Below are 19,905 nucleotides of genomic sequence, written 5' to 3'. Positions count from 1 at the left end.
TCATCCTCCACCCTGCAGAGCCACGCAGCTCTCAGTCTAAATCACCAATACACAACATCCACCACACGTACTACTCACACCAAATCTCAAGATTAATTCATATGATTATAATCTTCTTCTACTAGATTTAACTAAAATATCACTCTCACATGGAGCTGACAGAGGGAGGCCCCCATTGAGGAAGCACGTTTTTATCTCATGCCTGCTCTCCAGCACGCACTTTTAAGTTTTGGGATTCCTGCAGCATCCTTTTGGCTTTCCATTGGCTCAAAATAGGTCACAGTGCAGAAGCTTGCCACTGCAGCGGCGTCATCCTAAATCAGTGTGTATGCAACAGGCCGACACAGCGGTTCAAAGGAGTTCTGACATCGCTTGGGAAACTAATTGGCCATGCCTAAGCTGACTGTGCCTTCAGGGGTTTGTCTGTCTAATTGAGCTCAGGGTGCCGCAGAATTACCGGGGACATACAGAGGGCAATAAAAAGAAAACATCAACTGGTTTCCGAACACTTCACAGTTTCATCCTCGGGGAAATAAGAGTGCGACAGGAGGATTGGGCTGGGGCTGCATAGCAAGTATCTATGGAGCACACCGCATGATACTCCTCCACCTGCTGGATATCGACCGGGCACAGCAGACAGATCAATCACCTCAAATCCAGCTCTCTCTACATTTGAGGGATTTAGTAAGATAATGAAGCGGGTGAACAAAACACAGGCTCTCACTGGAGTCTTGTCCAACACAAAAACTGAAATGTTTGCCTTGTAAATCTCTATCGCAGACACAAGATTTACTATAATGAAAGAGGAGATAGTGCTGTGCTTGGGAGCAGGCTATTCATCTTATCGGTGTGGCTCAGAGGGGAGCTTCTTCTATCTAATGTCATCATGCACACAAACAGCAAAACTAAGTGAAAGACCAGGTTACAATTGTGAATGCGGGTTTCTCTGGGATATTGTCACCTATGCTATACAAGTGTATGTTTATGTGTCTGATCCTTTTTGCCTTTTTTTCTTCTGAAGTCACAACAGAAAACTATCTGCTCCAGTGAAACCAGTAATTCCCATAATTACATGACTGATAATGATAATGATAATATGCATTCTCCCAATATCCTGCATAAAGTAGATGATTTCATAGCAGAACACATACATTTAACCAGCTCATCTTCAGTGTAAAAGATTCATTTTGTTCAGGTTGATCTTTGATTCCTCTCAGATTTGATTAACAAGGATAACTTCAAAGGCATAGACGTAAAGGAACCTGGCCGGTAACCATAGTGAGGTGCTATATGGGAGTAGCTAGCTAAGACTAAGGCGTTCTGTGTGATTTTGCTGAACAAATATCTTGAACAATTCCTCAGATTCAGGAGAATTAATCGTTGGCACTGCATTGCAACATACATTCATTAGCCTCCCACTGTGGATCTACTTGTAGGCTGCCAAGACACATCATCTAATCTTAATAAACATGCACATAATACATATAAATACATACATCTCGCTGCCATCATACACAGGTCTTATAAGTATTAGTACATTATTACATTATTTATTCATATCTTCTACATTGTACCACATTATGCACGTACTAATAGTAGATACGTTGTGCCACTATGCTATCTGTTACTGTAGTTATATGCCCATGTATGGAGATGGACAGCTTTCTGCCTGTGTTAGGAGGGGGATAGCTTTGGCTCACAGTGAGTCCTCTACATATTGTATACAGGGCACAATCTTATGATGCATGATGGTATATTGCCATCTGCTGGTTGAGAGTATACTGACAGTTTGTCAGAAAGGTCTGTATTTCCATAACTTACAAGGCACTGGGGACAGCTAGTAAATCAAGCATTCTGGCGCACACACACATTGCACTTACCTTGATGATGTGATAAAGACATCCTTTTGGTATGAGCACATCTAACAGTTAACTCAGAGGTCTCATTGCAATTAAGGACTCTTTCTCTAGTTAATGTATAAAACTTGTATATTATATTAAAGCTGTCTTTACTATGCTTATATCCAGATTTATACAGTTATTAAAACGTGTGGTGGAGGTGGAGGAAGCTCAAAGCCAGAAGTCGATTAAAATGATCGGTTTTATAATCACCCAGCGTGTGTGATCTATATCTCCCTCCTCACCTTTTCTAGCAGCAGTAGCTTTTATCTGCCTCTCCCTCGGCTGCAACTGGGAGCTCAAAATGTAAATGACCTGTCTGCTGCTATCAGAGGAGAGCAGTGATTTACATCCCAGATCTCAGCATCAGTGTATGAGCACCTGCAGGACCTCTTCCCATATTTACGGTGAAATCAGTGTGGTTAATATACAGGGAAATGTGCCTTTGGCTTTTATCAATACAATCAAGGGCCGTTATCAGATGGGTGTCTATTCACTTAAAGAATAACACTTGAGCATTAAAATCCATAGTACATTTTAATGGGGTAAGACAGGAGGAGAGAAACTACTCTGAAACGGCTTATTACTGAAATATTGAACTAACAGATCGCTAGGCAATACATATACATATGCTTGCTTTAAAGATCCATTATGTGACATTTCTGGTGATTGCTTGCCACCTGTTTGTCTCTGTGGAGGTGTTATTGGGGGTGTTCCACAGTATGGCACTGAAGGTATCTATCTTGCATTTAATTCATCAAATACAAAACAAAACAAAAATGCACTCTTATTGTGAGTTTTGTCAGCTCTCCACAGATCTGATCTGTAACTTAGCCTGGCCATGGAGACAGATACGTGTGATGCCACACTGCGTAGTGTTTCAAGTAAATCAATGTCAACTCCATGACTGCAAGCAATAGAAATGTTACATAAAGCAGATTTAAATTAATGAAGGAAAAAACAACATACGGCCAACTGATTTGAACTATGAAAACCCATAAACAGTGTTAGAAATCAAACCTATATAAACCATTTTCACGTTATACTGAAAATTGTACAAATATCTTAGCATATTTTCTATGCTTATGAAAATTGGCAGTAAGAATATGCAACTGATGTCTTAGTTTGCCCTATGATGAAGAGGTCATCTTTGAATGAAATAAATAATACACATATAGATAAATCTAACAAAAACAACTTTAAGTTTTCAACAGTGCTGCTCCAGCTGTTACCTCAGCACCCGGATGTGTAGGTGTCCATTTGTTCACATTGAGAATACATTAATAGTTATTGAGGCGTATCAAATAGTGCAGACACTCAGCCGGGGTGCTAAGGAGGTAGTATTTTTAGCTTTTGGTGTCTAACTAATGAGTATCCAAAGACAAAATCAATGCAGTTAATGGAGTGGCTCATTGAAGAGGAATAATTTATCACTAGTTTGGATCCACTGACAGGACATGCCTTAGTGAAGCAGGTTTACACCTCAGTACCACTCAGAGGACTCCTATTTGTGTTAACAAGCACTGGGCTTTGTGAGCGCGTTCTAATGAGAGGAGGGATTACGAGAAAATCACGTCAGTTACGAGGCTATTTGGGGTTTAGCTAGTCTATAATGCTGATTCAAACGTTTTTGCCAAATATATTCTAATCTATTCTCCATTTGAGGTACAAAACTATTTTTCCATGTTTTATTTGTAGTAAATTAAGTGGTTTAATAGGAGTATTGCAGCAGACCATGTACAATGGTAGCAGAAAAAAGTATTATTTGGAGTATAGCAAAAGAAGAGGAAGCAGTCACAGGGGTATAAGTATTATTGTAGCTATATCAGTGAAATGCTGTGCAGAAATGGTCTATTAGAAGTAGAATTGTAGTAATATTTGTGGTTAAAGTAGTAATAGTAGCTAGACATACGCTTTAGTCTGCTATAGAGTTCTATGAAATCCATGGATCATTATTTTACATTTTGGACATTTTAAATTCCAATCCTGAAGCTGACTACCAGCTCAAAACTGTGGCAATGATTTCCGTCATTGCTATATGTGTATGACCACTTTAGAAAACCAAAAAAAGCTGAATAAAGATGACTCTTGCATGATACGTCTTCTTTAACTTTCTAATATATATTGAATTAGGTCCAGTTCGATCTAGTATTTCTCCTTTTGTAACATGACTTCACTCGAGCTCTGTAAATGTAAATATAGAGTAAATATTGTGTGTCATTCTTCAGCGTCTCTCTTATAAATATATAGCCATGATTTCCTGCTCTTGTTATTGATCCTGTACACAGCTAACCTTTAAGTGCACGTTGGCTCTGTCACCGCCATCCGATCTGTGCATTTCAAAATCAATGTATATGTGTGCTAATGAGGCAGTGAGAGCCTGCTCCACTTCCACCACTCATAATAACTGTTGACTTTAGCCATAACTAATTACTTGCTATTAGCTCCAGAGAAATGAATAATAGCATAATGGGAGAACAACAGTAAGTCAAATCCTGTTACACTTTATTGCAGCATCATTATTTAAAGTCTAATTATATTCAGGCATCGTCATTTGGTTTGGGAGTTACAACATTATTTGTGTCGGTTGCATTGCCAAGCTTTCTGCAAGTAATTTAACTTATACTTGCAAAAATACTTCCAATAGAAATCACTTTATAATATACATTTTAGTGGCAGTGACAATCAATACATGGGTGACAAAGTTATATCTACAATCTGTACTAAGTAAGTACGTCAAGTTTATTTATATATACTATATTAATGTTTTGGATATGGCTGTGTTAAAGGACACTATTAAATTTTACTATTGCTTCATAATGTTGTAACTCACATAAATATGAATCTGCTTTTCTAAATAATAGCTCTAAAATTGTGTAATTATTTTTCCATAACGTTTGTGTTGCAATAGACATAAAGCCATTGTATTCTGGTATACAGTGAGTAATCAGAGGAGACACTTACTGAGGTTACAGTCTATCCTGATACAATCTGGTGAGAGAGAGAGTGAGATGGTGAGATTAAAAGAAAAAAAAAAGAAAGAAAATAACATCACAAAAAAGAGAAAATTTCACATCCTTCAAGCTACATTCTGCAGACAGTTTAGAACATCTTAGAGCCCACCAATCCGGGGACAGCCTCGGGAGACCAAAGCGCCTCTTTCCTCCCGCTGAGTGCTCAAAAAAACAAAAAAAAAAAAAAACAAAAAAAAAAACAGGGGACCAAGCTGGTTTTAAAAAGGCAAAACTCAGCGTGGGTCTGCCCCCTGCTGGACGCACAGATCAAAGCGCTGATCGATGTAGCCTTATCGACCAGCCAAGAGGTAGACATGCACCAACTTTTATTTTTAGCTTTATAGTGTCTGGGGGGATGCGAGGGCTAAACACAGTGCTGCTAAATTAATTTGATTGTTTAAGATAGCAGAACAGTCTTTGAGCTTATGAAACAGTCTCTGAAGTCTCTGAAGCAGATAACCAACCTTCTGAAGAAAAGTTTGTGGCTCAGGTGGAAGATAACAATCAAAATTTGAAAGAGAAAACAGCTTATTCTAAAATGTATTTACTATTTATTTGAACTGAAAGTCATGTTTTTCTCTTTAAAGCTTTTCTCACTTTGATCACTACTGCCTAATTTTTAAACCAGAAATGTCCCTGACATAATCTTTTAGTTTTATCTAGGTTTTGAGACTGCCACAAAAAGCACACTGCTTACTTATTTTTGGTAAACATTTTTTTTTTTTTTCTCAACCTTTTCTTCTAATAACCACCCTAATTATGTTTTAACACCTTTAATTGTTGTTGTACTTGATGTTCTTCTACAGTCACCCTGAGCAATTTTTGGGTTGGAAACAGCGCACGGTTATCAAAGTTTGTGATCATCGTGTCTTGATATGAAATCACAAACAAATGTTTACAGTAAAAATATGGCTGTTATCTTGATCTTGTCAAATATATTAAGTTTAGGTCTATTGACTAGCTGTTTACAAATATGTACAAAATACACCTGCTAAAATACTACTGATGTACATGTCCAAAATAAAACAAAACACAGGTGACCTGCTGTTTTCATGTTTTGCAAGAGAATGTTAACATCTCAGCAACTGTCATATTGTACGTTGTGAGTAAAAGCTGGAGCATAGCTACTCCAAACTTTGATCCATGGTACATCTCCTGTAAACTACTTCTGGTGCACCCTGCTGGTTTAGCAAACCTTATGCTAATAAGTCACTTAAATGCGCAGGAAAGAGGCGATTTGCACATCTCCCAGCCACAGTGAACCTTATACATAGGCAAAGCAAGAATGAGAAGGCATTTAAATGTGTTCCCATATGTAGTTGAGCTAATACCCTGTCTGATTCAAAAGGGCTTCTCCCACTAATCATATATGCACTATGTGGTGATTGAATGTATTGCATTTCTCCCTGAGTGCTTGAATACATTAGTATAAGTCATGTGGCTGGGGAGAGCTCTCAAGGCGTCAACCATCACAGAGCAGTGGATGTAAGCAGCCAGGGACCAGCTCTGTGTGTATGTATGAACACTTGTAAAGCAAGTACTGTATAAACTAGGACTGCACAATATGACTGATATAATTTATTTATTTTTAAGTAATATATTTGATACAGGCAACATGGACCTCTTGTCCCCAGGAAGGATGGTTCAATAACTGCCCAAACCCCACAAAGTCACTATATGACTTTGTTCTGCTATGGTTAATAGAAATCTTATTATCCTAACAAAATAATGTGTCGACTAATAACACATTTGGTCATCATCAGCTTAATTGACTTTACCAATGGACTACAGCTCAAAAACATATACAGTATATTTGACTGCACTGTGTTTGCAAAGTCACACAAATGCATCAAATGCATCAGTGAATCAAAGCAGCAATTTGATCATCAATAATTACTTTTGCAATTAATGATCAAATTTTGAATCTACAATCCCACAGAGCTGACTGCATATGGCTCTTTCAGGTAATATTGTGCAACTCTGGTCTAGACAGGAGACATATGTGGATGTGGGGCGTCTCTATCGGGTAATAGGTTTTGTATGTGATGATAGTCTGGTCTGTGACTGCCTCCTCCTTGAACTGCAGACAAGCCGTTGAAGGGCTGAAAGAAAGAGCCCAGTGGTCAGAGGGGGCCTGACCACAGGATGAACCCAGACAGAAGAGAAAAAGAAAGAGAGAACAAGAGAGACAGAGGGAGAGAGAGCGAGAGAAGGAGAAAGAGGGAGGGAGAAAGAGGGAGAGAGGAGAGGTAGAAAGGCATACACACAACCAGTTGCCTAAAAAAGCCCTATAAGGTTAATTACTTTTAAAGGTTACTTTTAACTTTTAAGGTTAAATAATTTTTGATATTTCTAATATTTTATGGTGATATGGTGGTCCAGGTCATTTGGTAGGTTATAATATTTGATAATAAGAAATCACATTTTAGCCTTTTTATCATCTCAAATAAAGATAACTGGGAACTTGTCTTTACCAAAATCTGATGGTGCTTTACTACACTTTTAGCTTTTTTTTTTTTTTTTTTTTTTTGTTATAGTATTTAGACTTGGGGACTATGCTTCTAATAATTTGTCAAACTTACATTAAAAAGTTTACATATGACGCATTTACCTTGCATGGCATTGTTGACCTCTTGTAGTTAATCATAACGCCCATTGTTAAACCTGTATATTATCCAGGGGCAAGTGGGAACACACAAATTGCATTCTTGACTGCAGTACAAAACAAACACTGAGCCGTCTGCAGTTTCTGATAAGAAACACAGGTATGAGTCACTTTCTATTGAATTCTAAATTATTACTTTGCCATTCTCAGCAGGTGGCTGGCTCTCACACAGACAAAAAGTCACAATTATTCTTCATACATTTTAGGGGTTATTTTTGCAGCTATTTAATACTGCATAAAGTGCATATTAATAAAGTGCTAATGCAGTCTTCAAAGGAATAAGACAATAGGACTGTCACAAAAGGCTAGCATTAACATGTCATCATTATGGTCAGAGGGGCAAATCAGGAATTCTTAGGCTGAATAAAAAATGTGTTATTTTGGGGTTTCAAGCAACACTGAATGAACACTTGGTTTAAAAAAATCACATATATATCACATATATTAATTTTACATGAACTGTGTTACTGTTGCCTGTTCCAAATTTTACATTCATATAATGTTTCATTTAAACTCTGTTGATACGATCTATAATATTATTTGGTAAATGTGTTTGACCTTTATTTAACCAGGCAAAAAGACTCATTTACAAACATGACCGGACAATCTATGCTTGGGTTAACAGGGATTTTCATCATGCATATATTAAAAACTCTATTAAAAATGTAAGAGTTATTTTGTTTTTGTTGTAACACAGACCTAATACATCATGAGAATATTGTACTTTAATAGGCAACATGTCTGCTGTGTATGGTGATGGATATGAGAGGGATCTGACACAAAACCAATAAACCATGAAAGCTCAACGTGACAGGTCCTAAAAGGTCAAAAAAGCAACTAATCATGTCGCACTGTGGCTGTGCAGCATTACCCAGGTTGACAGTGAGTTTGACCCTCCCTCCATCCAGCTCCAATCGCATCGTGTCGGCGGACTGCTGTGAGGTGGTGGCAAGGAGGAGCCCAAAAGCCCTCTGGGACATGAACCGAAGGGACACATCTTCTGCCTCTGTGTGCAGCGTCCTGGGCAGGAGCACCTTCAAATACATACTGCCGTCGTAGCTCACTGTGGTAGCCTCTGTAAAAATGAATTTGCCAAAGAAAATCACAAAGCAGGTTAGAGACAATAACAGGACTCTGGAGGGTGTTTTGTGTTTTACCTAAAATCAGGGGAATTTTCTGTATTTGTTTAGTTTGATATACTGTTCTCACTTCTATTTCATTATATGCAAAAATGCAAGTCTTCTTCATCAAGGCTCCAAAACCAGCTCAAACTTAACCAATCTTTCCACTTTTATATTAGTATTAGAGTCAGAACTCTGCCAATGTGGCTTCTATCAAGAGCTGTCCAACTGATAAGACTCATTCACACCTTAGCAACTTAACAGGCCAAACCACTGTCATGTAAATCTATTTGATTATGTACTCTACATAACACTATTAACTCACTATTTGACATTGGGTAGCATTAATTTACACGCAAAAATTGAGATATTATTTTACATTGCAGTTTCCATTTGTTGCAGCAGATGGCAGAAAAGGCCTAGAGGATAAGAAGATACTGGAGAGATTGCAGTCAACTTTCTAAAGGATTTATTCCCATTACAAATCAGCACAAGAGGGATTTTTTTTAACTATCCCTCATACTGTTAGCTGCCAATGGCTAATTTGGCTTGTGTGAGAGAAAGCCATCTGCAAAATAAATGCAGTGTGATTCAGCTTAATGAAGCAGCTCTATACTTGTGCGGAGTAATGGCAATCGTATGATAGTGACGTGTATAAATGAACGCATACACGGTAGGTACAGATGCAGTAACAAGCAGTGGGAACCACTCTAATGGGAACAACATGTTGTATTGTCATTACTAATCTCCCGTGCTGTAGCTCATTAACCAGATCTGTCATTTGAACATACACACATAATGTATTACTGCATAAGGGGTACAGTATGCCCAATACAGTGACTGGGAAATGACTGCTGTTTCTTGATGTGATTATTGGCGGGAGTCGACACCGTGGAAGTACTTCTAAATTTTGAGCAGTAATTGAAAACATAACAGTCCTTTCAAAGTGTGCAGTCTGCCATTTTGGAGATAGGAAAAGAGAAGTAATTTTTCTATTAAACCTTAGATGACTTCCAAGTCTTTAGTGCCACTTTGATCCTGAAATAACCTAAAATTATCTCATACAAAAAGTGAGTGATATGGTTAATGGAACATTTTTCTTTTGCAAAAGTTCAAGTTTGGGAACAAAATATGTTTTAAATTAAAAAGTGTGAGATGAAATAAGGCACTGGTAAAAAAGTACATTTCAATATCTCTCACTGTAAAAGTAGCCTATATTAGAATTATTATCAGTAAAGCATGATCTATAAAGGTCAGGTTAATGACCATGAATTAATCACTATTGAATCCCTATTTAAATGGTATGTGTATATACAAGTCATTTTAAAACTCTTGTTTTAAGATGCAACATGTCAAATCTTATTACCACTTCTTAATTACTCAGTTGCTGTATGAAAATTACAATTGTGGATAAAGCCATCACAATAAACATATTGTTGTTGTTAAAGGTGACTTTGGTTGGAGGTCTGTCACCTGTTTGTTTCTCTGGATATATAATTGCTCTGCCTGGAATGTTCCACAGTATGGCAGACAGATAGATGAACAGTCAGTGAGTAGGGTTGCCTCTCCACAGATCTCTAACAAGTAACTAGGTCTAAGGTAGAAAGGTTTAATACCACTGTGAAACATTTCAGACAAAGCAATAGCATCTCCATGAAGAAAAGAATCTGACAAATCCTCCACCACAAAAGTTACCTAATGCTCCTTTAAAGGTAAATATTAAACCCCTGCACCTAGCAATTTATCTTAATTGATGTATGAACTATTTCTTTGTAAGATATGGGCATATATACAATATACACAATTCCCCCTGTATGCACATGTAGGTATAGTGTGTATAGCATGATATGACGCAAAATTCTTACAAAAGTATGCACCAAGTATTCAGATTAGAAAAATGATTAAATGATTGAATTTAAATTTGCCACCTGTGCAGATCTTAAGGGTATTTGAGCAGGCCAGGTGCAGGTGCAGACATGACACCAGACAGTACATGATAGACTAAATATCCCCGAGCTTCAGTCTAGTGCCTCACCTGTCTCACAGTTGGGGCCTGTGTAGCCGGTGCCATTGCAGTCGCAGATGTGCCGGTTCCAGCCTTCTCGACAGTGCCCCCCATTGGCGCATGTGTCTCGGTGGCATCTCACGTGAGTCTCCCTGGTGCAAAGGCTGCTCACACCTGGAGCGCTCTGCACCTCGGCCAGCCGCCACAAATTACGGCTTTGTCCATCAATAAAGAGGTCCCGCACACAGCCCACGTAGCCCAGGCCCAGAGTGGCTGTCCACACCTCCGGGGGGAGCATGATGCTGTGGCGGTCTTCAGGCAGACCCCCTAGGTACATGTCTCCGTCCAAGTCTAAGATCTCGCTTCCTTCATTGGCAGAGAAGGGCACGCTCTGGCTGTTGACCGAGATAAAGCCTGTGGGAGAACCATGAGTCAATACAGTGTTTCATAGAGCAGCACTGAGGCAGGTGTGAGTGGGATGTGCTAAGAGAGGAGAGGAGCGAACAAACTGTGAGAATGAGGAAGTAGGCTCTGCTCCTCCTAAAACATAGCACTGCCAGTACAAAATCACACGTGTGAAAAGTAATAATCCCTCAACTCATTTTTGAATCTATAATTCTTCTGTTCAGTTTGTGAGGAAGCAGATGCACTTTTGAAAAGGTGAAGCAGCACTTTATGATAATGCCAAAAAGCCAGACTGATCCCCATTAGGGTGAGCAAACGTATAATTGGTCACTTGTGAAAGCATTTAACAGGTTCATAAATGTCATGCACAGATTACTGCCACCAAAAATATGGCTGTAATTAAAACTGATATGAGTGTTTCACCGCAATGACTAAAAAGCATGAACATGCCAGTGTGACTATATCAGCAGTGGCATATGGCAATTTCACAGCTTGGAACCCTTTTTATGCCGCGGATCATAACTAGCACAACACAGTGACAGAAGAATGAGACAGAAGGCTTCCTGTTGCTACGTACTTTTACACAAATATCTCTCACCGTTTCGTCCGTTCCTCTGGAAGTCCACATGGTGCCACTCTCCATCGTCCAGCCTCTTTTCATTGGCTTTCATTTTGACGCTGCCCGAGCCCATGTCCATCACCATGTAGAGGAGGCCATTCAACAACTCCAGGGCAAAGAAGTCTGCACGAGGAGTCTGGTTACCTTTAAGAATGGTATATGTAGGAAATTTCTTAAATATTGCATGACCTACCTCAGCTCTATCATCAGATATAAGGTTAAGAATAGCTTTTATTGTCCCCATAGGAACACTTAACCCATCCTTCAATGCCGCTGGGGCAACCTGTCAGGAGCAGTGGGCGTCCAGGGACTCATCTCCAGATCCTGAGCTGGGCTTTGTGAGCAGTACCTTGGCTAGAGGATTTTACCTACTTACTTAGCTACTGTTTGGGTTGACAAATATTTTCATTGCAATTTTACAAATAGCAAGTACATAGTTGATTTATTCATATTTCAAAATCACATCAAACAGAGCTACACACTTCTCACAGTTTTGATTCTAAAGTGCAATTATCCTATGGCTAAAAACCTGTTTGCAAAATGCCCAAAGGGCATAGGCTGTGTCCTCAGTATATGACAAGTAATGGCATCCTAGGTTATACTGCTTTACATGGGGTTTTGGAGGTAAATTTCCAATAAATTTTTCCCATAGAATTAATATAAAATATATAGCATTATTTTTTTTCTTTTTTGTGGACATTGGTTAGACATTAGTTAGAAATGGAAAAATTTATGGGAATATTACTTCTGGAACTGCTGTCGGCTTTGAAGCAGGTTTGATGCGCTCCATTGCAGCATTTATAGCTATTACCTTTGAGACTGCCGTGGCCAAAGAGGAGGAGACCGCTGGACTCGCTGGTGCGGAAGTCCAGGGAGATGGCCCCGGTTCTCTTGGTGTTCCACTTGGGCAGCGTCAGGTATGAGTTGGGCCTGTCGAAGGTAACTGGTTCAAGGGCCTCAACGCTCTCACAGCTGAACTTCAGATCGCCATGGATACTGATCCTTGGGTCCTGCAGCTCGGCCAGGCGTGACAGCTCCAGCCTAAACTCATTATTCTTGTAGACCACCTAATAAAATCAGAGAGATATGGTGGTGAGATGACAGCTATTTCAGTTTGAATATTACTTATCAATAAATCAGAGGAAGCAGGCAGAGGGGAGAGGGGAGGGAAAAAATGTCAAATCATGCGCGGGCTGAGATTAGAAATGCCCAGATGACTTTAATGCAATTTCGGCAAAAGAGTCGGGCTAAACAAGATGATATCTTTAATTATGCGAGTTAAGAAGCAAATGATGAAAAAATAAGCACGTTTTTATTGGAAGGAGATTGCGGCTGGCTCACACTGCGCTTCGACAGTGACAGAGGAAACATGCAGGAAACCCACTGAGATGCTATTATTCATAATATCCATCTCTTAACACAATAATGTTAGATTTACATGGAATTTATTTTCATTGTTAGTTCTTTATCTGTCCCAACAACATCGCCTCATCTTTACCACAAACAAAGAGGTACAGATAAGGCAAGGTGTTTTGATCAAGATGTAAATTTAAACATTTACATTTTAAATGTTTTGCTGACTCATCCAAGAGTACTCAGCTGTGATGCTAAAATCGCCTTAAATTTGGAGGAGGAATTTCTACACAGCACCCACACAGGGACAAATTATTGTGTGCATATGAAATATAAAAGTGTCCATTTCAGTCCAGCCAGAGGCAGTGGGCGAAGAGAGGTGGAATTGATTATTTACCAATTCTGTATTTTAAAGTAATGAAAACTGCTTTTGATTTTTCTCATTGATGCTTACTGGTGAACTTTATATTTTTTACTCTTTAACATGTTGAGTGACACCACCATTAAGACAATTTTGAAAATTTCAGTTCACTATTTGTCCAGTGCCTTGAATAACTGCAGATCATTTTAACCCTAGTATGTAGGTTATGCAGGGCTACTTGGCTAGCTAGATATCAAAAAGCTGAGGTTTTTGATCGAATAGGCCAAAATAATTACACAGAGAGTCAGCAAATGATGCACTAACCTCATTTGAGCCTTTGTTTCTCACAGCATGTCTCTCACACATTTAATCACAACCCTTTAACTAACCGTGGTTCTCAATTTGTCAGACAATTCAGAGGGCAACTATAAAACCTCAAGTGAGTGAAGTCAAGTGAGTTTTCTAGCTCCACACGTTCTGTTTTGTCTGTAAATGACATCACTTGCACTCACCAGTTTAGTGCAAACGGAGCGTCATAAACACTTGATGGAGGGATATCACTGTCTGTTCGTACTATGGTATTTGTGAATCATTTCTGTTAAAGTTGTGCTTATATGGAGAAGATAGAATAAGTTCCTTCTCCATTAAACTCATTAAAATGCATGACGACCACCTGCATCCTTGTCTCATTTTGCATCAGTTGTAAGTCACCCACAGTGCAGTGTTATCTGGCACATCACACTATGGCCCGTCACCGCCCGAGGTGACACGCCGCGCTACACTAAAGCTGAGTGCTAACAGCAGAACTGCAAGGCAATTTGAGCCAATATCACACTTCACACTGCCTCACTGTGACTAATTAAGCATCCGAATCAGATGGTGAAACTGACCATTGAGAAATGAGAGTAACAGGCTTTTTTTTTTTTTTTTTACATTAGGAGGAAAGACACTCAACACAGTCAGTTAGGTTTGAAACTTGAAATGGCGTCTTTGTCTGCAATTAGAAAAGTCACACTTTGACATAATAAGGTTTCAAATACTGCTATACACTGAAAATGATATTATTTCTTATATCAAGTCACTATTAAGCCTCTGCCACTATAAAGTGATACCATGCATCCAAATGTCACACGCATAGACCCTAATCAGAATATATGACAATAATAAAAATTATCTACACACTGTAAAGCTGAGTTGAACAGTGCAGAAGTTGAAAACAATTTTCCAGTTAAAGTAAGCAGAACTAGTTCTCTCCATCAACTGAAGAAATGGGCTCTCACACCCTGTCAATCTGTATGCTATAGTAGGATCATTCTGTGGTCATTCGGTGCAAGGGCTGTTAGGGTATGCAAACAGTATATATTTTACATTTTGACTAATGGCAGATAAAAATAAATATATTATAAATACAATAATATATTATAGTCCCAGTGAGCCTTGATTGACTGTGCAAGTATTTTTTGAAAAACTAAATAATATATTACAATCCACCTAGTTCCAGACAAACTTAACAGAATATTATGACTACTTGTGGAATATACAAGTCTATTCTAATGCATTTGTTTGTTTATGTTTGTTCAAGGTCACAGTGGTCCAACAGTAAGCACAAAACTCCAGTTGTACAAACAAGCGTATTGGACTTTTCTACAGACTGTGCTGCAGAGCTGTGGCCAGTAGCTGGGATGCAGACACACAAACACTGCTCACCGATAAACAGAGCAAGACTTCAAAGACAAATTGGTCCCTTCCGTGTTTGTTGTTAGCCGTGGCGCTGACATTCTCCTAAAGCGGGATATTTCTGCTGTACCTGATGAACCTGATGGCCCTGGCCCGACGGAGCTCACATCTATTATCATCACAGATTAGTCATGCTCGAGACTCCACACACTCAGTAAACACAGCGACGCAAGAAGACATATACCGTACATAGACCCACTGCTAACACAGCTAAACCAAAAACCTCTTATCTTCGGTCAAGGTTGAATTCATTAATCTTGTATCTCTGACATGGGGAATAAAATAATAAAGGATATATTAAGTATTTTAGGGTAAACAGAAAGAGGCTCATTGTGGTGGATCTGTGTGACCAGAAACTACAAAAATAAGTTGGTTCCATCATCATCTAAATGACCATGACCATGGCACTAACTACAGCATTTTACCCTCTACTACTACCCTCCCCTCTTAAAAGGCGCACTATGTCACTTGTTTATGCCAGTTCCTTGTCCATATGTGTATGTTTGCCCAGAATACACCAGAGTATGGCACTGAACTTGTTTGTTTCCAGGGAGGCAATCAGGCCAAGTTGTAGGCTAGATCAGAAGAGGTGACCTGCTCACAGTAAAAATGTTTTTTGAAGCTACACCTGTAATTAAATAAATGTTAGATGCCAAAATGCCATACTGTGGAACATTCCCAACCAAGTAATAACATTGCAACAGATACGAGAAGGTGAAGGACAAGCAGAAAAGTTATGCAGTGCACCCTTGACACTGAAGCTTGTCCATTAATTAAAGCTAGAGCATAAAAAAACTTAAAAACAAAAGAAATACATTATTTGAAATAAGGTTGAATATTGTGTCTAAACAGTCCTTATCTGGCAGTATGGTAAATGAATTCTCCATAGCAAGAGCAGTTCCCTTATTATATTTGTAATATTGTAACAATCCAAAATCTAGAATCTTCCTGATACTAGTGGTCTAAAGTGACACATGTTTGAAGCAGGCTGGAGGATTCCCTGGGCCCTGCTGCCTTTTGATCACTGGCCTCAGTGTCTTGTGTCTGACTCTGCGGTCTGCCATGAGAGTGTGAACAGGGCACAGCTCACAGTCGCCCACGGAGCGGAGGTTGCAGCTTTGGCAGCCGTGCCACGACAATAACCTGTCCAGAAATAACTCAAACCACGCACCATCATTATGCAGAATAATTCTGAAAACCCGGAGAGCTTTCAAATGTTAATGTTGAATATTTTGTTAACAAACACTATTACAGTGGGGCTATTTTAACAAGCTTGTTTAAGTCTGACTTTTGCATAAAACAACATCATTTGGGGAAAAAGTGTTGAATATCTTCACATCACAAATTTCTGTTTCTTTCCTCCCAGCCATTTTATGTACTACTTTTGTACCACTGTATTCATTATAATATTTTTCTGAGTAAAAGTGGATGTCTAAAATAGGTCACTAGTTTGAGTTAATATCACATCTTGAAAACAAAAACAAAAATAAATAGAGGGACCAGTTGATAAGTTACATAAACAATAGTTCTTAATAATTTATTTTAGGAAGTATTCAATTTGCAATATAACCTGATAGCAAAAAGTATTAAGGCTGAAAAAGTCTTGGTGGGGAACTGTTAAAGGGCCCATTTTATGCCATATTCTGATCTGTGTTATAATGTTGTTTCCTCATCAAAAACATACCCAGAGTTGTTTTGTTTCATTCACACAAACTCTGCATATTTAGGCTGTTTTTTTAAATGGAGAACACTCTGTTCTACCTTGTGATGTCATGTGGTAATACAGAAAGTGCTCCACTATGTTTGTAAACTCCTGTAATCTTCACTAGAATCATCTGGATGATTTCATCCCTGGAATTGCCCATCTCTACTGAACTAAAGGTAAAAGGAGCTGTTAACTTGAAAACTACCATTACATGACACCACAAGTTAGAACAAAACATTTTGAACTTTAAAGATGTAGACAGATAAAAAAAAAAAAGGGTTACTCAAGCAGGGGTGAATGAAACAAAGCACAATTCCAGGTATGGTTTTGATGAGGTAAGGGCATTATAACATGATTTAAAGCTAACAAGAGTCAATTTTGTGTAATATAGGATCTTTACACCAAATGCCCCATCTTGCAATGGGACTACATTAGACCTTAACATCTGTTGCTTTTTATAGAGTTAGAATACATTATGTTTCTTTCAAATGTACACATTACACCATTTAAAATAAATAAATAAATAAAGGCACAGCACACTTATTTTACTCCATTATCCTGAATACAGTTTTAACAGTGATCTGCTATACTGTGGAGAGAACAAACCTAACCTCCCTAATGATCCCTGTGTGTCACAAATGGAAGGCAAGAGTGCAGTAGACAAAGCTGAAGTACATCAACCATAAATCCAATCTCTCCTCAGCTTTAGTTAAAAGAGCAGAACAATGCATTATTATAATAGGTCTAGTGCATGGTCTGTTTAAATTCTTTAGTGAAACTGCCACATTAAAACAATAGATCACTTCATAGGGTTGAGTTTTTGAGGTCTTACTTGACTTAGAGTCGACACAAATGCACCACCAGCTGCGTGAATGTTTCTGCCCTCTGTCTTAACCGCACGTTAAAGTGGAGACGCTGACAGACGAAAAGTATAATCAAAAGTGTTGCTGCTGGTTTCCTGAGCTGATTCTCGACACTTGAAAACAAAGCTCTCATGGTAATGAAGTCTTTTACACTCCTGACTGTGCAGAGCGGGGTCTACCAACAAACAACATTGAAATCATTGGGGTTTAACAGCACAGCACAGAGGCCAATGCAATGTGGCTAGCTTCCATAATGTAGCGGCTGTAGCTATACTGATATTTCTCATACCTGCAGCTGCTACTAGCTTAGTCAGGCCTTTTCCCTCCATTTGCTTGGTACATTTTGGATCTCCTTTATATCTGCAGGCTCCAGTTCTGCCCTTGCTGTCCCCTCTGAATGCGCTGGATTCACTAGGGGTAAATGGCACCTAATGAAACATCTATTTATGTATGCAATAGTGGCTGTATAGCTTTTTATAGAGCCTTTGTTTAAGGAGATGACCCAAAGAAAGGATGTAACCGCCCCTGTGCTGCTGTGACATTCATGCTAATGGACTTTTTATTATAAAATACAGCATGATTGACTCACTCCTCCTTCGAGTATGACATTTTCCCTGACTTTGAATCCACATTGCATAATTTCCTTTTTAAATCAGTCTCCAGCTCATTAAAAATTTGTTAGACTGGGTTCCAATTGGGCATTAAGCATTAATTTGCTGCTTAGCCTGTACTTAAGTGTAATCATGAGTACATCTCCTCCACTTGCATGCTGGAAATAATCTCTGTGACAGGTACACGCTGCCATAAAAATACCTTGAAAAACCGTAGAGGCAGCATTTGTATACGAAGACTGTGCTTGTGTTGCTTATTATTAGTGTTCCATTCTCAGAGAGATTCCCAGAGGTATCCATGAATGCATGTATGTGCCGTGTGCATAGCAGCGGCAAATGTTTCTCCTTCAAACACCCTACAAGGGGAAGATCGATCTGCGTATGTGAGTGGAGATTTTCTATATGCTCTGGTTATTGGGAGGGGGAGGGGCAGGCAAAGGAGGGGTAGTGGTGGGATAATGTTTCCAGTGGTGAGATGGGGGTGGTGAGGTCATGTGTCTTGTGGTGCTTACATCTTTGAGGCAGCCCATGAAGTTGTTGCTGACGGGAGAGCCGGGCAGGTCGGCCGTGTTCAGACTGCCCCCGATGTAGAAGAGGTCATCAGAGCCCAGCATGGTGTAGTCCTCCTGGGTGTAGCCCGTGGTGGTCAGGATCCCATCTACCAGGATAGTCACCTTAAGACAGAGCCACACATTAGTAATAGTAATAATTTATTTGTAATTTTATTTATCAGTGCCTTTCTTGACACTCAAAGGATTCAAAGGTCAGGGGTCATCAAACTAAACCCCCTAGCCCCTCTGCCCCCCACCACTTGAACTGGAACTATGGGGCAATCCTCAAAAGTTTTCATGGCCTATTTTTTTTATTACTTTTTAGCAAATAATAACACGTCTGTATCTTGTATTTTGTTGATTTTTTCAATTAAAACTGATATTTGTATGAAGTATTTATATGTAAATAATTACATGATGTATTTATATTTGCCACCAAATTTTCTGCCAAATTTTCATCACCTGACAAGCTCAAGATCAAACAGTGACAGTCAACGCATGCGCAGAGTTCCGTTGTGCAGTTAAATGCTTTGTGTTAAAGTATGAAAGGTTGACAGAAAGTGCAGAGTTTTCAAACAACAGTGGACGACTGATTATTTTTTGGTTACAGAATATAATCTGTGTTGTCACTACGAAACCCACCACAAAGAGTACGCTAGCTTGTGAGGGCAAACGAGAAAAGATAGGATTAGGCAGATGAAAGGCGGACTGGCTGCTTCAACAACATGTATTCTTTCATTGGCCAACCCAACCCCGGCCCCCCATCACAGTCAGAAGCAATAATGTGGCCCCCAGAGAAAAAAAGTTTGGTGACCCATGTTCTATATTATGCTGATTCTTATGTACTTTAAACCACGTTAGCATGCTGTTATCTCCTCAAAAACATACGCAGAGATGTGTTTTGTTTCATTCACACATATTTGAATAACCAGTTATTATTGGTCTCTTTACATCTCCAAAGCCCAAAATGCTTTGTTCCACCTTGTGTTATGAAGCT

The sequence above is a fragment of the Boleophthalmus pectinirostris genome, unplaced genomic scaffold (assembly GCF_026225935.1).
Source record: "Boleophthalmus pectinirostris isolate CB_2022bp ecotype Guang Dong unplaced genomic scaffold, ASM2622593v1 HiC_scaffold_12, whole genome shotgun sequence".
Lineage (NCBI taxonomy): Eukaryota > Metazoa > Chordata > Actinopteri > Gobiiformes > Gobiidae > Boleophthalmus > Boleophthalmus pectinirostris.
The sequence above is the reverse complement of the archived record's forward strand: the minus strand, read 5'-3'. Positions refer to the sequence as shown.